The sequence below is a fragment of the Mirounga angustirostris genome, unplaced genomic scaffold (genome assembly GCF_029215605.1).
Source record: "Mirounga angustirostris isolate CCGP_5_RB_7025 unplaced genomic scaffold, mMirAng1.0.hap1 SCAF_16, whole genome shotgun sequence".
NCBI lineage: Eukaryota > Metazoa > Chordata > Mammalia > Carnivora > Phocidae > Mirounga > Mirounga angustirostris.
Window position 1 is genome coordinate 14,074,243 of NW_026991724.1, and position 15,567 is coordinate 14,089,809.

The 15,567-nt window shown below is 41.5% G+C and overlaps 1 protein-coding gene across 1 annotated transcript in view; it reads left to right on the plus strand.

The window, feature by feature from the left end:
* Positions 1–4,369: 4,369 nt before the first annotated feature.
* The window catches only part of IST1 (IST1 factor associated with ESCRT-III), a 34,215-nt gene continuing 23,017 nt past the window's right edge, over positions 4,370–15,567 (plus strand). The window contains exon 1 of the mRNA XM_045890813.3: positions 4,370–4,491. The gene's annotated coding sequence lies outside the window, so the exon portion shown is untranslated. The remainder of the gene's footprint in view (positions 4,492–15,567) is intronic.

The window sequence follows — 15,567 nt, forward strand, 5'->3', positions numbered from 1 at the left end:
GATTACAAAGATTGACAATGTCCATAGTGGGGAGTATGAGGAAATGGGCACTCTCATACACTATCACTAGGAGAATGAAATAATAGAACCTTTTGGGAGAGAAGTCTGGTAATGGGTTGTACTAGTTTGGTAAGTCTGCTACAACAAAGTACCACAGACTGGGTTGCTTAAACAACAGAAATTTATTGTCTCACTATTCGGGACACTAGAAGTCCTAGATCAAAGTTATCAATAGAGTTAGTGCCTTCTAAGGGTTATAAGGAAGGATCGGTTCCAAGCCTCTCCCTAGCTTCTGTGGGTTTGCTGGCAATCTCTGGTGTTTCTTGCTTTGTAGACGCTTCACCTCCATCTCTGTGTTCATCTTCACTTGGTGTTCTCCCTGAGTGTGTGTCTGTCTCCAAATTTCACCTTTTTATGGGAATATAAGTCATATTGGATTAGGGCCCACTCTAAGGACCTCATTTGAATTTGACTACCTCTGTAAAGACCCAATCTCCAAATAAGGTCACATTCTGAGATCCTGGGAGTTAGCACTTCAACATTTGAATTTTGGGGGACACATAACGTGGGAATCAAATTTTTTTTTAAAGATTTTATTTATTTATTTGAGAGAGAATGAGATAGAGAGCATGAGAGGGGGGAGGGTCAGAGAGAGAGGCAGACTCCCTGCTGAGCAGGGAGCCCGACGTGGGACTTGATCCCGGGACTCCAGGATCATGACCTGAGCCGAAGGCAGTGGCTTAACCAACTGAGCCACCCAGGCGCCCAGGAATAAAATTTTTAAATATGCATACCCTTTGACCTAGCAATGCCACTTATGGGAATCTGTCTTTAATAAATAGTCTGAAAAGAAAAATAGTCTGAACATGTGCACATACATACTTAGAAGGATATTCCCTATAGCACATTACAGAACAATGATTGGAATCAACCTAAATATTAATAAGAGATTGGCTAAATAATGGTATATCTGTTTCCATGGTTAAAGATGGATCTATATATCTTGACAGAAAAGGATATGCAGAATGGGGTGCCTGGAAGTCTTGGTCAGTAGAGTGTGCAACTCTTGATCTCAGGGTTTTAAGTTCGAGTCCCACCTGGGTGTAGAGATTACTTAAAAATAAAATCTTAAAAAAAAAGATATGCAGAATATATTAAATATAAAAAGCAAGTTTGGGGGTGCCTGGGTGGCTCAGTCGGTTAGGTGCCTGACTCTTGATTTCAGCTCAGGTCATGATCTTGGGGTTGTGAGATCAAGCCCCACATCGCTCTCTCTAAAATAAATAAATAAATAAATAAATAAATAAATAAATAAATAAATAAATAAATAAATAAAATCTTTAATTAAAAAATAAAAATAAAAAGCAAGTTTACTGAATAGTGTGAATATTTTATACTTTTTGTGTTAAATTTAAAATAAAAAATAAATAAATTTTAAATATTTTCCAAAAAATTAATAATGGAATGGGGTGTCTTTCATTAAACTTCACACATGTACTCTCAAATTAGTAAAAACAAACATATTTTTACTTTTTTTATTTAAAGATTTTTATTTATTTATTTGACAGAGAGAGAGAGAGCGAGAGCAGGAACACAAGCAGGGAGAGTGGAAGAGGGAGAAACAGGCCTCCCACGAAGCAGGGAGCCCGATGCGATGCGGGGCTGGATCCCAGGACCCTGGGATTGTGACCCAAGCCAAAGGCAGTCACTTAACCGACTGAGCCACCCAGGCGCCCCAACATATTTTTACTCTTGAAAAAAAGAGAAAGTATTAAATTCAATCCCCTTTATTTTGCTTTTAAACTAAATGCAGAACAGAATCAGAATATATTTATTGCTGGAACTGTGGCCTAATCTGGTTGTTTCAGGGGGAAAACTACTACTTCCTATGGAGATGTATAATAGCCTATGATAAACACACAAATTTTTTTTTCCCTAAACAATTTGAAAATAAGTTGCAGACACCATGCTCCTTTACTTTTACATAGTTAAACATGCATCTCCTAAGGATAAGGGCACCCCCTGCTCAACTACAATTACTACTGCTTATGAAAATTAACAATAATTTCATAAAATCTAATATTCGAAACACATTTGAACCCTAAGTTGTTTCCCCACATACCTTTTTTTCCAACCAGGATCCAATTAAGTTTCATGTATTTCATTTGGTTATTATGTCTCATTAGTCTCTTTTAATTAGAGCCAGTTTTCTTGTAGAAGGTTCCACATTTTGCATTTAAATTATTAGTATATATACTGTTTATTTAATCCCCTCCATGACATAGACTTAATTAAAATTTTTTTATGAACAGTTTTTTATTGTGGTAAAATATAACCTAAAAGTTAGCTTTTCAACCATTTTTAATTATATACTTCAGTGGCATTAAGTACATTCACATTGTCATGTAGCGATCACCATCATACATCTCCAGAACTTTTTTGTCTTCCCAAAATGAAACTCTATACTTATTAAACAATCACTCTCCACTTTCTCGTCCCCCGGCCCCTGGTAATCACTATTCTACTTTGTCCCTCTCTGAATTTGACCTCTCTAGGGACCTCATATAGACAGAATAACACACTGTTACCTCCTTTTGCAACTGGCTTGTTTCACATACTATAATAGCTTCAAGATCTGTCCATGTTGTAGATGATGTATCAGAGTTTCCTTTCTTTTTAGGATGAATAATATTCCATTGTATGTATGTACCATCTTTTATTGTCATCAGACAATGGACAGTTGGGTTGTTTTCACCTTGTGACTTACTATGAACATTTTAAGACATACCTAAAGGTAGAGAAAATTGTACAATAATAACATTCGATTAAACAATCATCAGGATTTTTGGATTTAACCCCAATGCAAAGTATTCATTGTTTAAAAAATTTTTAAAGGACATTTTCTTACAAATTCTCAATGCCCTTTTCATGTTTACCAAAATAACAATTCTTTGGTTAGTTGGTATCATGTAATACCTGGTACATAATCTAATTTCCCTGATTGTTTCAAAAAGTGTCTTTTATAGTTGGTTGGTTTGAACCATTAAACAAGATCCACACACATTGCATTTGGTTGCTTTTTAGATTCGTGCAGTCCGCGCTCACTTCCATTTTTTAAGATGCCGTTATCTTACTGCGTAACAGACTCAATTATATTTGCATGTATTTACAGGGGACTCCCCTCCCCCCCATTTTAAAAGAACCAAACACTGTATTTTGAGGTTCTTGAACCGGTTTTTTACAGAAATACTTCTTTTTTTTTTTTTTTAAGATTTTATTTATTTATTTGAGAGAGAGAGAATGAGAGAGAGAGAGAGAGAGAGCACATGAGAGGGGGTAGGGTTAGAGGGAGAAGCAGCCTCCCCGCCGAGCAGGGAGCCCGATGCGGGACTCGATCCCGGGACTCCAGGATCATGACCTGAGCCGAAGGCAGTCGCCCGACCAACTGAGCCACCCAGGCGCCCCTTACGGAAATATTTCAAGTGGTTATAAAAACACACTATTTCTAAATTCATATAAACCTCATACAGTAACGCGTAGCTCCATCCTTGTCATAACGACCACATTACAATTTCGCAAACCGCAATTTTGGTCCCGGTAGATGCAGCTTCTACAGCAGAGGGCGGAATTACCTCTCCTAGAAGCCAAGAGCCGAGAAGCCCCTTCCCTCGGTAAACCGAGAGACTGGTTTTCAAGTGAAAAAGAAAACCAGAAGTTTCCTCTGAATAGAGACAAGGTGAATTCCCGGAGAACGTGGTGTTGAAACATTAGTGACTTAAATAATACAGACTAGAGATTCGGGTTGAAAGAGCAATCAGATTTGGTTTAAATGAGGGGCAGAGTTATTGGAGGACATCGATGGAGTGATGGTGGGCAACTAGGGGACTAGGGTGAAGGGTCGGAAAAACAGCCTCTAAAGAACTGAAACCTGCTCAGGCACTGCCGCAGGAGAAGAAACCGACACCCGGGGGAAAGCCGTTAGGGTTACTGGAGTTGAGCGAAAGACGGGAGCAAATCACAGGGAGTAATTCCGAGGGTCTAAAAGGTAGTACTGGAGCCGGTTTTTCGAGAGACTGGAGAAATCCGATAGAAGGTACTGAGCACAGAGCAGGTGAACAAACCACTCCCGTCTACCTCTCCGCACCTAGGGCAAGACCGGCCCCAGCCGGCCTGCGCCTCTACCAGGTAACGATAACGCAGGTGGCGTGACGTATAGACGCGTCACCACCCATGCCTCCGCCGCGGGAAGTAGTTCCCATCGCGCCGGCTCCGAAGGGAGCTGGATGAGGGAGCCTCGAGCCGCTCAGGACGTGAGTTCCGGAAGCGACGAGCGCGCAGCCAATCTCTGGGAAGGAGGGAGTGGCTATCTTGGCCCCGCAGATCCCTCCGCCCGTGCTTGCTTGTGCTGAGGCTGAGGGAGCCGCCATTTTGGGTGCTGAGCTTTTAAGTGCCAAGTTCCTTTCACCCGTTTTCACGCCTGGACTCAGCCAGGTGAGTGTGGCAGTCTTAACGTCAAGGGTCTTTGTTTTTCTCCTCGCACTGCGCTCCGGATTTAGAAGTCCCTAGTCTGGGGTTCAGACGACCCTGAGGTGGCAAGTGAGGAGAAAGGGAAGGATCCTGGGTTTGGGGTCGGGCCGGTGGTCAAGCCGGAGGTCAGGCCGGAGGTCCGCGGTGTGGGAGGCCGCTTGAGGCCGGGGTTGGGGGCGTGGCAGGGCCGAGAGCCGCTTGGATACCGCTGGACCTGGCTACCTGAGGCGGCGAAACTTTCCCGTTGTCCTTCCTGCCTCGAGGACTCTCCCCCGAGGCGGAAACGCCGCGGCCTCGGCTCCGGCTTCTGTTGGTGACAGGGTTTGGCCTGCGGTATCGGTAACACCCCTGTGCGGTTTCCCCTGGTCCAGAGAGACTTCGGGAGGTCGGGGTCTGCACTGACCGCGAGAGCCTGATCGCCTGTACCTGGCGGGGCGGCCTCCTGAGGTGGTGCCCCGTTTGGCCGGAGGAAATTGCCTTTCTCTTTAGCTTAAGCGAGCAGCGTCTTCTCCCCTTTCGCAGATTCCCCCGTGTCTTATGCGAGACCTTGTGAAGAGCCTGAGGCCCGGTCCTTGCCTTTCTCCTCTTTGTGTTCTCAGCGCTCCTCTTCCGCGGTGCTGGAGCTGAGGACTTGAAACGGCGGCGTAAACTTTTGCCAGGATCGGGATCCACGGAGGGTCCGTTTACAATCAGGCAGTAGGAAAGACGCAGCCGCTTTCATTCTCTGCAGTAGTAAAATTAAAAGCCGCTCGGGCGCCTGGGTGGCTCAGTTGGTTAAGCGACTGCCTTCGGCTCAGGTCATGATCCTGGAGTCCCGGGATCGAGTCCCGCATCGGGCTCCCTGCTCGGCGGGGGGTCTGCTTCTCCCTCTGACCCTCCCCCCCTCATGTGCTCTCTCTCATTCTCTCTCTCTCAAATAAATAAAATCTTTAAAAAAAAGAAAGAAAGAAAGAAGTGAGTCCCAAGGGCGCCTGGGCGGCTCAGTCGGTTGAGCGACTGCCTTCGGCTCAGGTCATGATCCTGGAGTCCCGGGATCGAGTCCCGCATCGGGCTCCCTGCTCGGCGGGGGGTCTGCTTCTCCCTCTGACCCTCCTCCCTCTCATGCTCTCTGTCTCTCATTCTCTCTCTCTCTCAAATAAATAAATAAAATCTTAAAAAAAAAAATTAAAAGCCGCTCATAAATAGCTCTTCTCGGGGATTGTAATTTTTTGCTTTGCGTTATGCTTTTAACTTTTTTTTTTTTAAAGATTTTATTTATTTGACAGAGACACAGCGAGAGAGGGAACACAAGCAGGGGGAATGGGAGAGGGAGAAGCAGGCTTCCCGCTGAGCAGGGAGCCCGATGCGGGGCTCGATCCCAGGACCCTGGGATCATGACCCGAGCTGAAGGCAGACGCTTAACGACTGAGCCACCCAGGCGCCCCTGCTTTTAATTTCTTACTAAAATTTCATACTGACTGAAGAGTATAATGAATTCCTTCCTCATCTCGCATCAACAGCGTTCAGTTCAGGGCCAGTTTTCTCTCTCTCTCCCCTTGTGCATGTATTTAACAAAATAGTAGTCGAGGTGTATGTGAGTGGGTGCGTATACACGTAGAAGCCTTTTGACTCCTTTACCTGCAATCCAGTAGTCCGTGGGAAATTTTGTTTTTACAGCTTTCTCAGAATCCCATCTTCTGGGAATAAAAGACTTGGTAATATCCTTTTCTTAGAAGATAAAAGAGTGTTTTGAAACGTGAATGTTAGCATTGCATTTTAAAGTCACCCAGTTTTCTAAATCCTCTCATTTTTAAAGTACTGTTACGGTTTTGTCCAAATGATTTGTTTTTACTCTCTGTGCCTTTGGTCTTTTAAGTGATCAGGAGCCTCCAGAAACCCCAACTTTAGTCTACTTAAGTTCTCATTCCTTTAAAATTAGATTCAAGTCCCAGCTGTATGTAGTTTATTCTGATTTAAAAGATAAAACTAGAAAATAGGGTGTAGTCTAATGAAATAATTTCAAATGCAGGAAAAGTAGTATGCATATGAATACTAATTTCAGCATTATATGACAGATGTCAGAAAGTTGGAGAAATAATTTAAAAATTACTATGGAATATTAGGCAGCCATTAAAATAAAGCTAAAGACTAACAACAGATACTATGTCACGTGATAAAAGGACTCAGTGTTAGAGTCCATGATTACAGTTCTATAAAAATATGAGGAAAACTCGTGGTAAATGTATACCGAGTGGCTTTTCTGTAATTTTTTATATTAATTTTATTGAAACAAGACAAAAATACTTTCATAATGTGTACACAGTTCAGTAGTTATAGCTTCTTCCAGGATATCTGATGGTCTCTGCTTTCTGTAGTCTGTATTTGTGAGTCTACACATGATGCTACTGGTCTTGTGGCCCTTCATTTTATTAACTTTTTAATCTTGGATTAATTTAGTCAGTGAAGATTTGATAACGGTTAGCAGTGTGAAAATACAGGATAGTTGACATTATAAATCAGAGGTTTTAAGGATTGGACTATATTAATTTGGAAATGCTCTCTAGCTTGTTTGTACTCTTATGTCACCTCTTCATAGCTTCATTACAGTGGTCATACCTAAATCTGTTCATATCATTTATTTTATAAGGAAGAAGTATTCAAGATAAGTAAAATAATACATTTCAAATACAAAAGTTTTTCTTGATACTGCATAATATCATCCCGTCACTACTGACTTTGCTGCCTCCCTTCCCCACTTGGCACTTTTGGAGCTACGTACTCTAAAGCTTGTCTCTTAGGACTTCAGGATCTTTTTTTGCTTTCTCTTTTTTTTAATTAAAGATTTTATTTATTTATTAGAGAGGGAGAGCACAGGAGAGAGGGAGAAGCAGACTCCCTGCTGAGCAGAGAGCTGAGATCACAACCTAAGCCGAAGGCAGACACTTAACTGACTGAGCCAACCAGGTGCCCCCTCCTTTTTTTTTCTTTTTTTTCCTATTTTTAACTATAAATAGAGCTTTCAGGATTACTTCTGCTGGACAGCTTCATAATTTTGGGCAGCAGGTGTGAGCTGCAGCAGTCTCACCTTTCTCCCCCAAATAATATGAGGAATGACTCAATCCATGGTTTTATACCTTCCCTTATTCAGAATAAGGAGATCCTTCTTTGAAAGGCTCCTAAAAAAAAAAAAAAAAGAAAGAAAGAAAGAAAAGACTGCTGGAACTGAATGATAAAAGAGGGACTAGATGGATTTGTTGTTCCAAAGTTAAGGATTGGGATGAAATGAGTTGGGAAGAGCCAAGAAGGGCACGTGGTGGTATGCCAATAAAAATAGATCATTACAGGCGTACCCTGGAGATATTGTGGGTTTGGTTCCAGACCACCACAATAAAGTGAGTCAAATGACTCTTTCCTTTTTTTTTTTTTTTTAAGATTTTGTTTATTTGAGATAGAAAGAGCACAAGCAGAGGGAGCCACAGAGGGAGATGGAGGAGCAGCCTCCCTTCAGAGCAGGGAGCCTGATGCACGCTCGATCCCAGGACTCTGGGATTATGACCTGAGCCGAAGGCAGACGCTTAACCCACAGCCACCCAGGCGCCCCTGAAATTTTTTGTTTTCAAAGTGCATATATTTAATGTTTAAACTACATTTTAGTCTGTTAGTGTGCAGTAGCATTATATCTGATAAAATAACGTGCGTATCTTAATTTAAAAATATTGCTAAAAAAAGACTAACCATCATCTGAACTTTCAGCAGGTTGTAACTTTTTTGCTGGTCGAGGGTCTTCCCTCCATGTTGGTGGAGTGATCTGGGTGAAGCTGAACCTGTGACAATTTCTTAAAATGAGGAAATCGTGGAGTTTTTGCATCAGTTGACTTCTTTCATGAGTAGTTTCTCAGTATATGATATTGTTTGATAACATTTTATGCATCATAGAACTTTCTTTAAAAATTTGAGTCAATCCTCTCAAACCCTTCTGCTGCTTTATCAGCTAAGTTTATGTAATATTCTAAATTCTTCATTGTCATTTCACCGATCTTCACAGCATCTTCACCAGGAGTAGAATTCATCTCAAGAAACCACTTTCTTTGCTCATTCATTCATAAGAAACAGCTTCTCATCAAGGTTTTATCATGCAATTCAATCACATCTTCAGGCTCCACTTCTAAATTTAGTTATTTTACTATTTATATATTTATAGTTACTTCCTCCTCTGAAGTCTTGAACCCCTCAGAGTCATTCATGAAGATTGGAATTAACTTTTTCCAAACTCCTGTTATTGTTGGTATTTTGCCCTCTTGACATGAATCAGATGTTCTTAATGGCATCTAGAATGGTGAACCCTTTCCAGAAGGTTTTCAGTTGACTTTGCCCTAATCCATCAGAGGAATCACTGTCCATGGCATCTCTGACTATGTAAGATATATTTCTTTTTATTTATTTATTTGACAGAGACAGCGAGAGAGGAAGCACAAGCAGGGGGAGTGGGAAAGGGAGAAGCAGGCTTTCCTGATGAGCAGGGAGCTGGATGCCGGGCTTGATCCCAGGACTCTGGGATCATGACCCGAGCCGAAGGGAGGCGCTTAACGACTGAGCCACCCAGGCGCCCCATAAGATATATTTCTTAATAAGACTTGAAGGTTGAAATTACTCCTTGATCCATGGGTTGCAGAATGGATATTTTGTTAGTGGGCATGAAAACGTTAATCTCAGGCGCCTGGGTGACTCAGTCGTTAAGCGTCTGCCTTTGGCTCAGGTCAGGATCCCAGGGTCCTGGGATCGAGTCCCACATCGGGCTCCCTCCTCGGCGGGAAGCCTGCTCTCCCTCTCCCACTCCTGCTGCTTGTGTTCCTGCTCTCGCTATCTCTGTCTCTGTCAAATAAATAAATGAAATCTTAAAAAAAGATAAGTTAATCTCATACCTCTCCAACAGAGCTCTTGGGTGACCAGGTGTGTTGTCAATGAACAGTAAAAGGAATCTTTTTTTTTCTTTCTGAGTATTAGGTCTCAGTGGTGAGCTTAAAATATTCAGTAAACCATATTCTAAACAGATGTGCTGTCATTCAGGCTTTGTTTCATTTATAGAGCACAGGCAGAATAGATTTAGCATAATTCTTAAGGGCTCTAGGATTTTCAGAATGGTAAATGAGCATTGACTTCAACTTAAAGTCACAGGCTGCATTAGCCCCTAACAAGAGAGTTAGCCTGTCCTTTGAAACTTTGAATCCAGGCATTGACTTCTCTCCAGCTATGGAAGTCCTGGGTGGCGTCTCCTTTCAGTGTAAGGCTGTTTCATCTACATTTAAAATCTGTTGTTTAGGGGGTGCCTGGATGGCTCAGTCGGTTAAGCATCCGACTCTTGATCTCAGCTCAGATCTTGATGGCATGTGAGTTCAAGCCCCACGTTGGGCTCTGTGTTGAGCATGGAGCTCTTAAAAAAAAAAAGCCGTTGTTTGGTATAGCCGCCTTTATTAATTATCTTAGCTTTACCTTCTGGATAATTTGTTACAGCTTCTGCATCAGTACTTGCTTTACCTTGCACTTGTATGCTATGGAAAATGGCTTCTTTTTTTTTTTTTTTTTAAAGATTTTATTTACTTATTTGACAGAGAGAGACACAGCGAGAGAGGGAACACAAGCAGGGGGAGAGGGAGAAGCAGGCTTCCCGTTGAGCAGGGAGCCCGATGTGGGGCTCAATCCCAGGACCCTGGGACCATGACCTGAGCCAAAGGCAGTTGCCCAACGACTGAGCCACCCAGGCACCCCAAATGGCTTCTTTCTTTAAACCTCATAAATCAACCTCTGCTAGCTTCAAGCTTTTCTTTTGCAGCTTCCTCTCCTCTCTCAATTAGTAGAATCGAAGAGTGTTAGGACCTTGATCTGGATTAGGTTTTGGCTTAGGAAAATTTGTGGCTGGTTTGATCTTTTATCCAGACCACTAAAATGTTCATATCAGCAATAAGGCTGTTTCACTTTCTTACCATCTGTTCACTGCGGGAGCCCTTTTCATTTCCTTCAAGAACTTTCCCTTGCATTCACAACTTGGCTAACTGATGCGAGAAGCCTAGCTTTTGGCCTCTCTCAGCTTTTGACAAGTTTTCCTAACTGAGTTTAATCATTTGTAGCTTTTGACATACAGTGAGAGACGTGTGACTCTTCTTTTCCTTGAATACTTCGAGGCCATTGTAGGGTTATTGATTGGCCTAATTTCAGTATTGTTTCTTAGGGAATAGGGATGCCCAAGCAGAGGGAGAGAGATGAGGGGAATGGCTGGTTGGTGGAGCAATCAGAACATACACATTTCTCAACAAAGTTCATTGTCTTACATTGGAGTCATTGGTGGCACCCTAGTTAAAATTGTACAATAGTAACATCAAAGGTCACTGATCACAGATCACCATAACATATATAATAATAATGAAGAAGTTTGAAATATTGTGAGAATCAGCAAAATGTGACAGATGTGGAGTGAGCAAATGCTTTTGGAAATATGGTGCTGATAAACTTGCTTTGCAGGGTTGCAAACCTTCATGTAAAAACAAAACAAAACAGTATCTGAAGTGCAATAAAAAGAGGTATGCATATATATAAACTAGAGAGAATACTGTAAGAACTAGTTTTGTAATCACTAGTTCGTAATCATTTCATAGGGTTTTTGTTATAGTTGTTTACGTGTCTTACTTTTTTTTATGTCATTCTCATTAGATTGTGAACTCTTTGAAGCTTTAGGGTGAGGTCTTAAATGTCTGTGGTGGCTTAGCACAGTGCCTGATAGAAGAGCACTTAACAAACATTTGGTGAGTGAGTGCATGACCGTAAACGTGTTGAGGCATAACATCTTGGAATAACCTCTGAATCATAAAAGGAATTTTAAATGAGTTACTGAACAATATTAGTATGTGGTATGTATATATGTATTCATATATACCTACATTCATATGTTTGTTTTATGTATATAGCTGTTTGTGTATGTATAAAACAGGAACTTGACCAGAATATTTTATTAACGTTCAGATTAATATTCTTAATCATGCCAGGTACAAAGGTTATGGTATTTAACTTTGGAAACAGGTTCAAGTCCTGAAATGGTAATTAAGTTGATACTTTGTATTAGACTCGTTTGGGGTCTAATGATTTATTTCATATATTGATAATTATTTAGGATAGATCTTTAGTTATTACCTTTGTGGTTTAATGTCATTGTCTTAAAATTTTTTTAATTTTTAAATTTTTTTTATTTTTAAGAGATTTTATTTATTGGTCAGAGAGAGAGCACAGGCAGGGGCAGTGGCAGGCAGAGGGAGAAGCAAACTCCCTGCTGAGCAAGGAGCCCATGTGGAACTTGATCCCAGGACCCTGGGATCATGACCTGAGCCGAAGGCAGACGCTTAACCGACTGAACCACTCAGGCATCCCTAATTTTTTTTATTTTTTTGAAGATTTTATTTATTTGAGAGAGAGCAAGCACAAGCAGTAGGGAGAAGCAGACTCCCTGCTGAGCAGGAAGGTGGATGTGGGGCTCTATCCCAGGACCCTGGGATCATGACCTGAACTGAAGGCCGATAAGGCCCTTAACCGACTCAGCCATCCAGGTGCCCCATGTCATTGTCTTTAATTACTGATTTTTTTTGTAGAATAGGAATCTAATTTCTGAAAATTGAAAATCCTCGAAACTTAGGTGTGCCTGACTGGGTCAGTCAGAAGAGCATGCGACTCTTGGTCTCTGGGTTGGGCGTATGAGCCCCAGGTTGGGTGTAGAGATTACTAAAAACATAAATTTAAAAACTTAATTGGGGCACCTGGGTGGCTCAGTCGTTAAGCGTCTGCCTTTGGCTCAGGTCATGATCCCAGGGTCCTGGGATCAAGCCCGGCATCCAGCTCCCTGCTCATCAGGAAAGCCTGCTTCTCCTGCTCCCACTCCCCTGCTTGTGTTCCCTCTCTGGCTGTCTCTCTCTCTCTGTCAAATAAATAAAATCTTAAAAAAAAAATTAAAAACCCTTAAATCTTAACAAAATACTTTGGCAAATTATTTCCTTAAATTTAAAACAAAACTAAATTATGTAAGTCAGTGGAATTAAAAAAGAATGTTACTTTTATTTTTCTTTTTCCTTTGGGATGGATTTTAATTTTAGATTCAATTTTTGTTATATATGTGGGGTAATTACATTTTCTATTTCTTTGTGTCAGTTTTGGTAAGTTGAGTTTAAGAGATTTGTCCATTCTTGTTTGAATATATAGGTGTAAGTTGATAATGTCCCCTTTTAATTAATGTCTCTAAGATCTGTAATGATATTTCCCTCTTCATTCCTGATAGTTTGTGTTCCCCCCCCCCTTTTTTTGGCCAGTTTTCTATAGACTTACGAGTTTTTTAAAGTAATCTTTACGTACATCATGGGGCTTGAACTCACCACCCTGAGATCAAGTGTCATATGCTCTACTGACTGAGCCAGTTGCCGCAAGATTTGTCAATTTTTTAAAAGATTTTGACAGAGCACATGAGTGGGGGGAGGGGCAGAGAGAGAGAAGCAGGTTCCCCACCGAGCAGGGAGCCTGATGTGGGGCTCTAAATCTTGGGGTGCCATGGTGGCTCAGTCGGTTAAGCATCTTGCTTCAGCTCAGGTCATGATCTTCGGGACCCAGGATCGAGCCCTGTGTTGGGCTCCCTGCTCAGTGGAGAGCCTATTCTCTCTCTGCCCCTCCCTCCTGCTCTGCTCTCTCTCTCGCAATCTCTCTCTTTGTCAAATAAATAAGTAATTAAAAGAAATTTTTTTTTCTAGATAACCAGCATTTGGTTTTGTTGATTTTTCTGTAGTTTTCCTCTTCAATTTTATTGATTTTTTGCCTTGTTTTTATTGTTTCCTCCTGCTTGCTTTGGGTTATAATAATTCTTTTTACAGTTCATTATGGTGGAAGCTTAGATTACTAACTTGAGACCTTTTCTTCTAATATAAGCATTTGGTGTTGTAAATTTCCCCTTAAGTACTGCTTTTTTATTTATTTATTTTTTAAAGATTTTATTTATGTGAGAGAGAGAGAGAGAGAGAGAGAAAGAGAGAGCATGAGAGGGGAGGGTCAGAAGGAGAAGCAGAGTCCCTGCTGAGCAGGGAGCCCCATGTGGGACTTGATCCTGGGACCCCAGGATCATGACCTGAGCCGAAGGCAGTCGCTTAACCAACTGAGCCACCCAGGTGTCCCTTAAGTACTGCTTTTTAAACTACACCCACATATTACAATACTTTCATTTTCTTGCAGTTCAAACCTTTAAAACATGTTTTTCCTGCTTACAACTTCCTCTTTGTCCCATGGATTATGTAGAAGTGTGTTTAATTTTCAAGTGTTGGGAGATTTTCTGCTATCTTGTTCACTGATTTCTAGTTCATTTCCTATGGTTACAGATCATACTCTGTGTGACTTCCGTTCTGTTTTGTTAAGATTATTTTGTACCCTGGGATATGGTCTATATTCAAGTATGTTCCGTGTGCGTTACTGTGTTGGGTGGAGTGTTCTGTAACTGAGGTACAGTTGGTTGTTTGTGGTGTTCAGTTCTTGTATATCCTTGCTGATCCTCTTATCAGTTTGAGCAGTTACTGGTGAAGGCATGTTGAAGTCTCCAGCTATAAATAGGGATTTGTTAATTTCTCCTTTCCTATCTGTCACTACTTGCCTCATGTATTTTGAAGCTCTGTTTGTTAGGTGCATTCACTGATAGGATTGTTGTATTTCCTTGGTGAATTCACTTTTATCATTATATAATTACAGCAGTATATAATACTCCTTTTTTATCCCTGGTTTTCTGTGTTCTGAAATCTACTTTGTCTAGCATTAGTATAGCCCCTCCAATTAACTTTAATTTTCTTTTTTAAAATTGAGTTATAGGGTGCCTGGGTGGCTCAGTCAGTTAAGCATCTGCCTTCAGCTCAGGTCATGATCTCAGGGTCCTGGGATCGAGTCCCACATCAGGCTCCCTGCTCAGCAGTGAGCCTGCTTCTCCCTCTGCCATTCCCACTGCTTGTGCTCTCTCTCTTTGTCAAATAAATAAATAAAATCTTTAAAAAATAAAATAAAATTGAGTTATAATCGACATAAAACATACTAGTTTCAGATATACAGTGTAATGATTAGATGTTTGTGTATATTGTGAAATGATTGCCACAGTAAGACTAATAAACATCCATCACCATACATAGTTAACAAAATTTTTTTCTTGTGATAAGAACTTTTGTGTGTGTGTGTGTGTGATAAGAACTTTAAGATCTACTCTCAGCAGTGAAAGTGTACAGTATGATTAATTTGTACATTTACATCCACATGACTTACTTATTTTATAACTGGAAGCTTGTACTGAAATGGGTGGAGGCGTGCAAAAAATGTAAACTTCCAACTTCCTTTTGGTGAGTGTGTGATAGACCTTTTTCATCCTTTTAAAAAAAGTCTTGGGCGCCTGGGTGGCTCAGTTGGTTAAGCGACTGCCTTCGGCTCAGGTCATGATCCTGGAGTCCCTGGATCGAGTCCCGCATCGGGCTCCCTGCTCGGCAGGGAGTCTGCTTCTCCCTCTGACCCTCCCCCCTCTCATGTGCTCTCTCTCATTCTCTCCCTCAAATAAATAAATAAAATCTTTAAACAAACAAACAAAAGTCTTATTAGAGAGTGCGTGTTCATGCACAAATGGGGGGAGGGGCAGAGGGAGAGGAACAAGCAGACTCTCCACTGAGCAGGGAGCCTAATGCGGTCCGATCCCAGGACCCTGGAATCATGACCTGAGCCAAAGGCAGATGCTTAACCGATTGAGCCACCCAGGCGCCCCAACTTGCTTTTTGTTAAAGCTTTCATTTATTTATTTATTTTTAAAGATTTTATTATTTGAGACAGAGAGCACAAGCAGGGAGGATGGTCAGCGGGAGAAGCAGGGAGCCTGATGTGGGGCTCAGTCCCAGGATCCCGAGATCATGACTCAAGCTGAAGGCAGCCATTTAACTGACTGAGCCACCCATGCACCCCTTAAGATTTTACTGATTTGTTTGAGAGAGAGAGAGAGAGAGAGGGAGCGTGTGAGTGATGGGA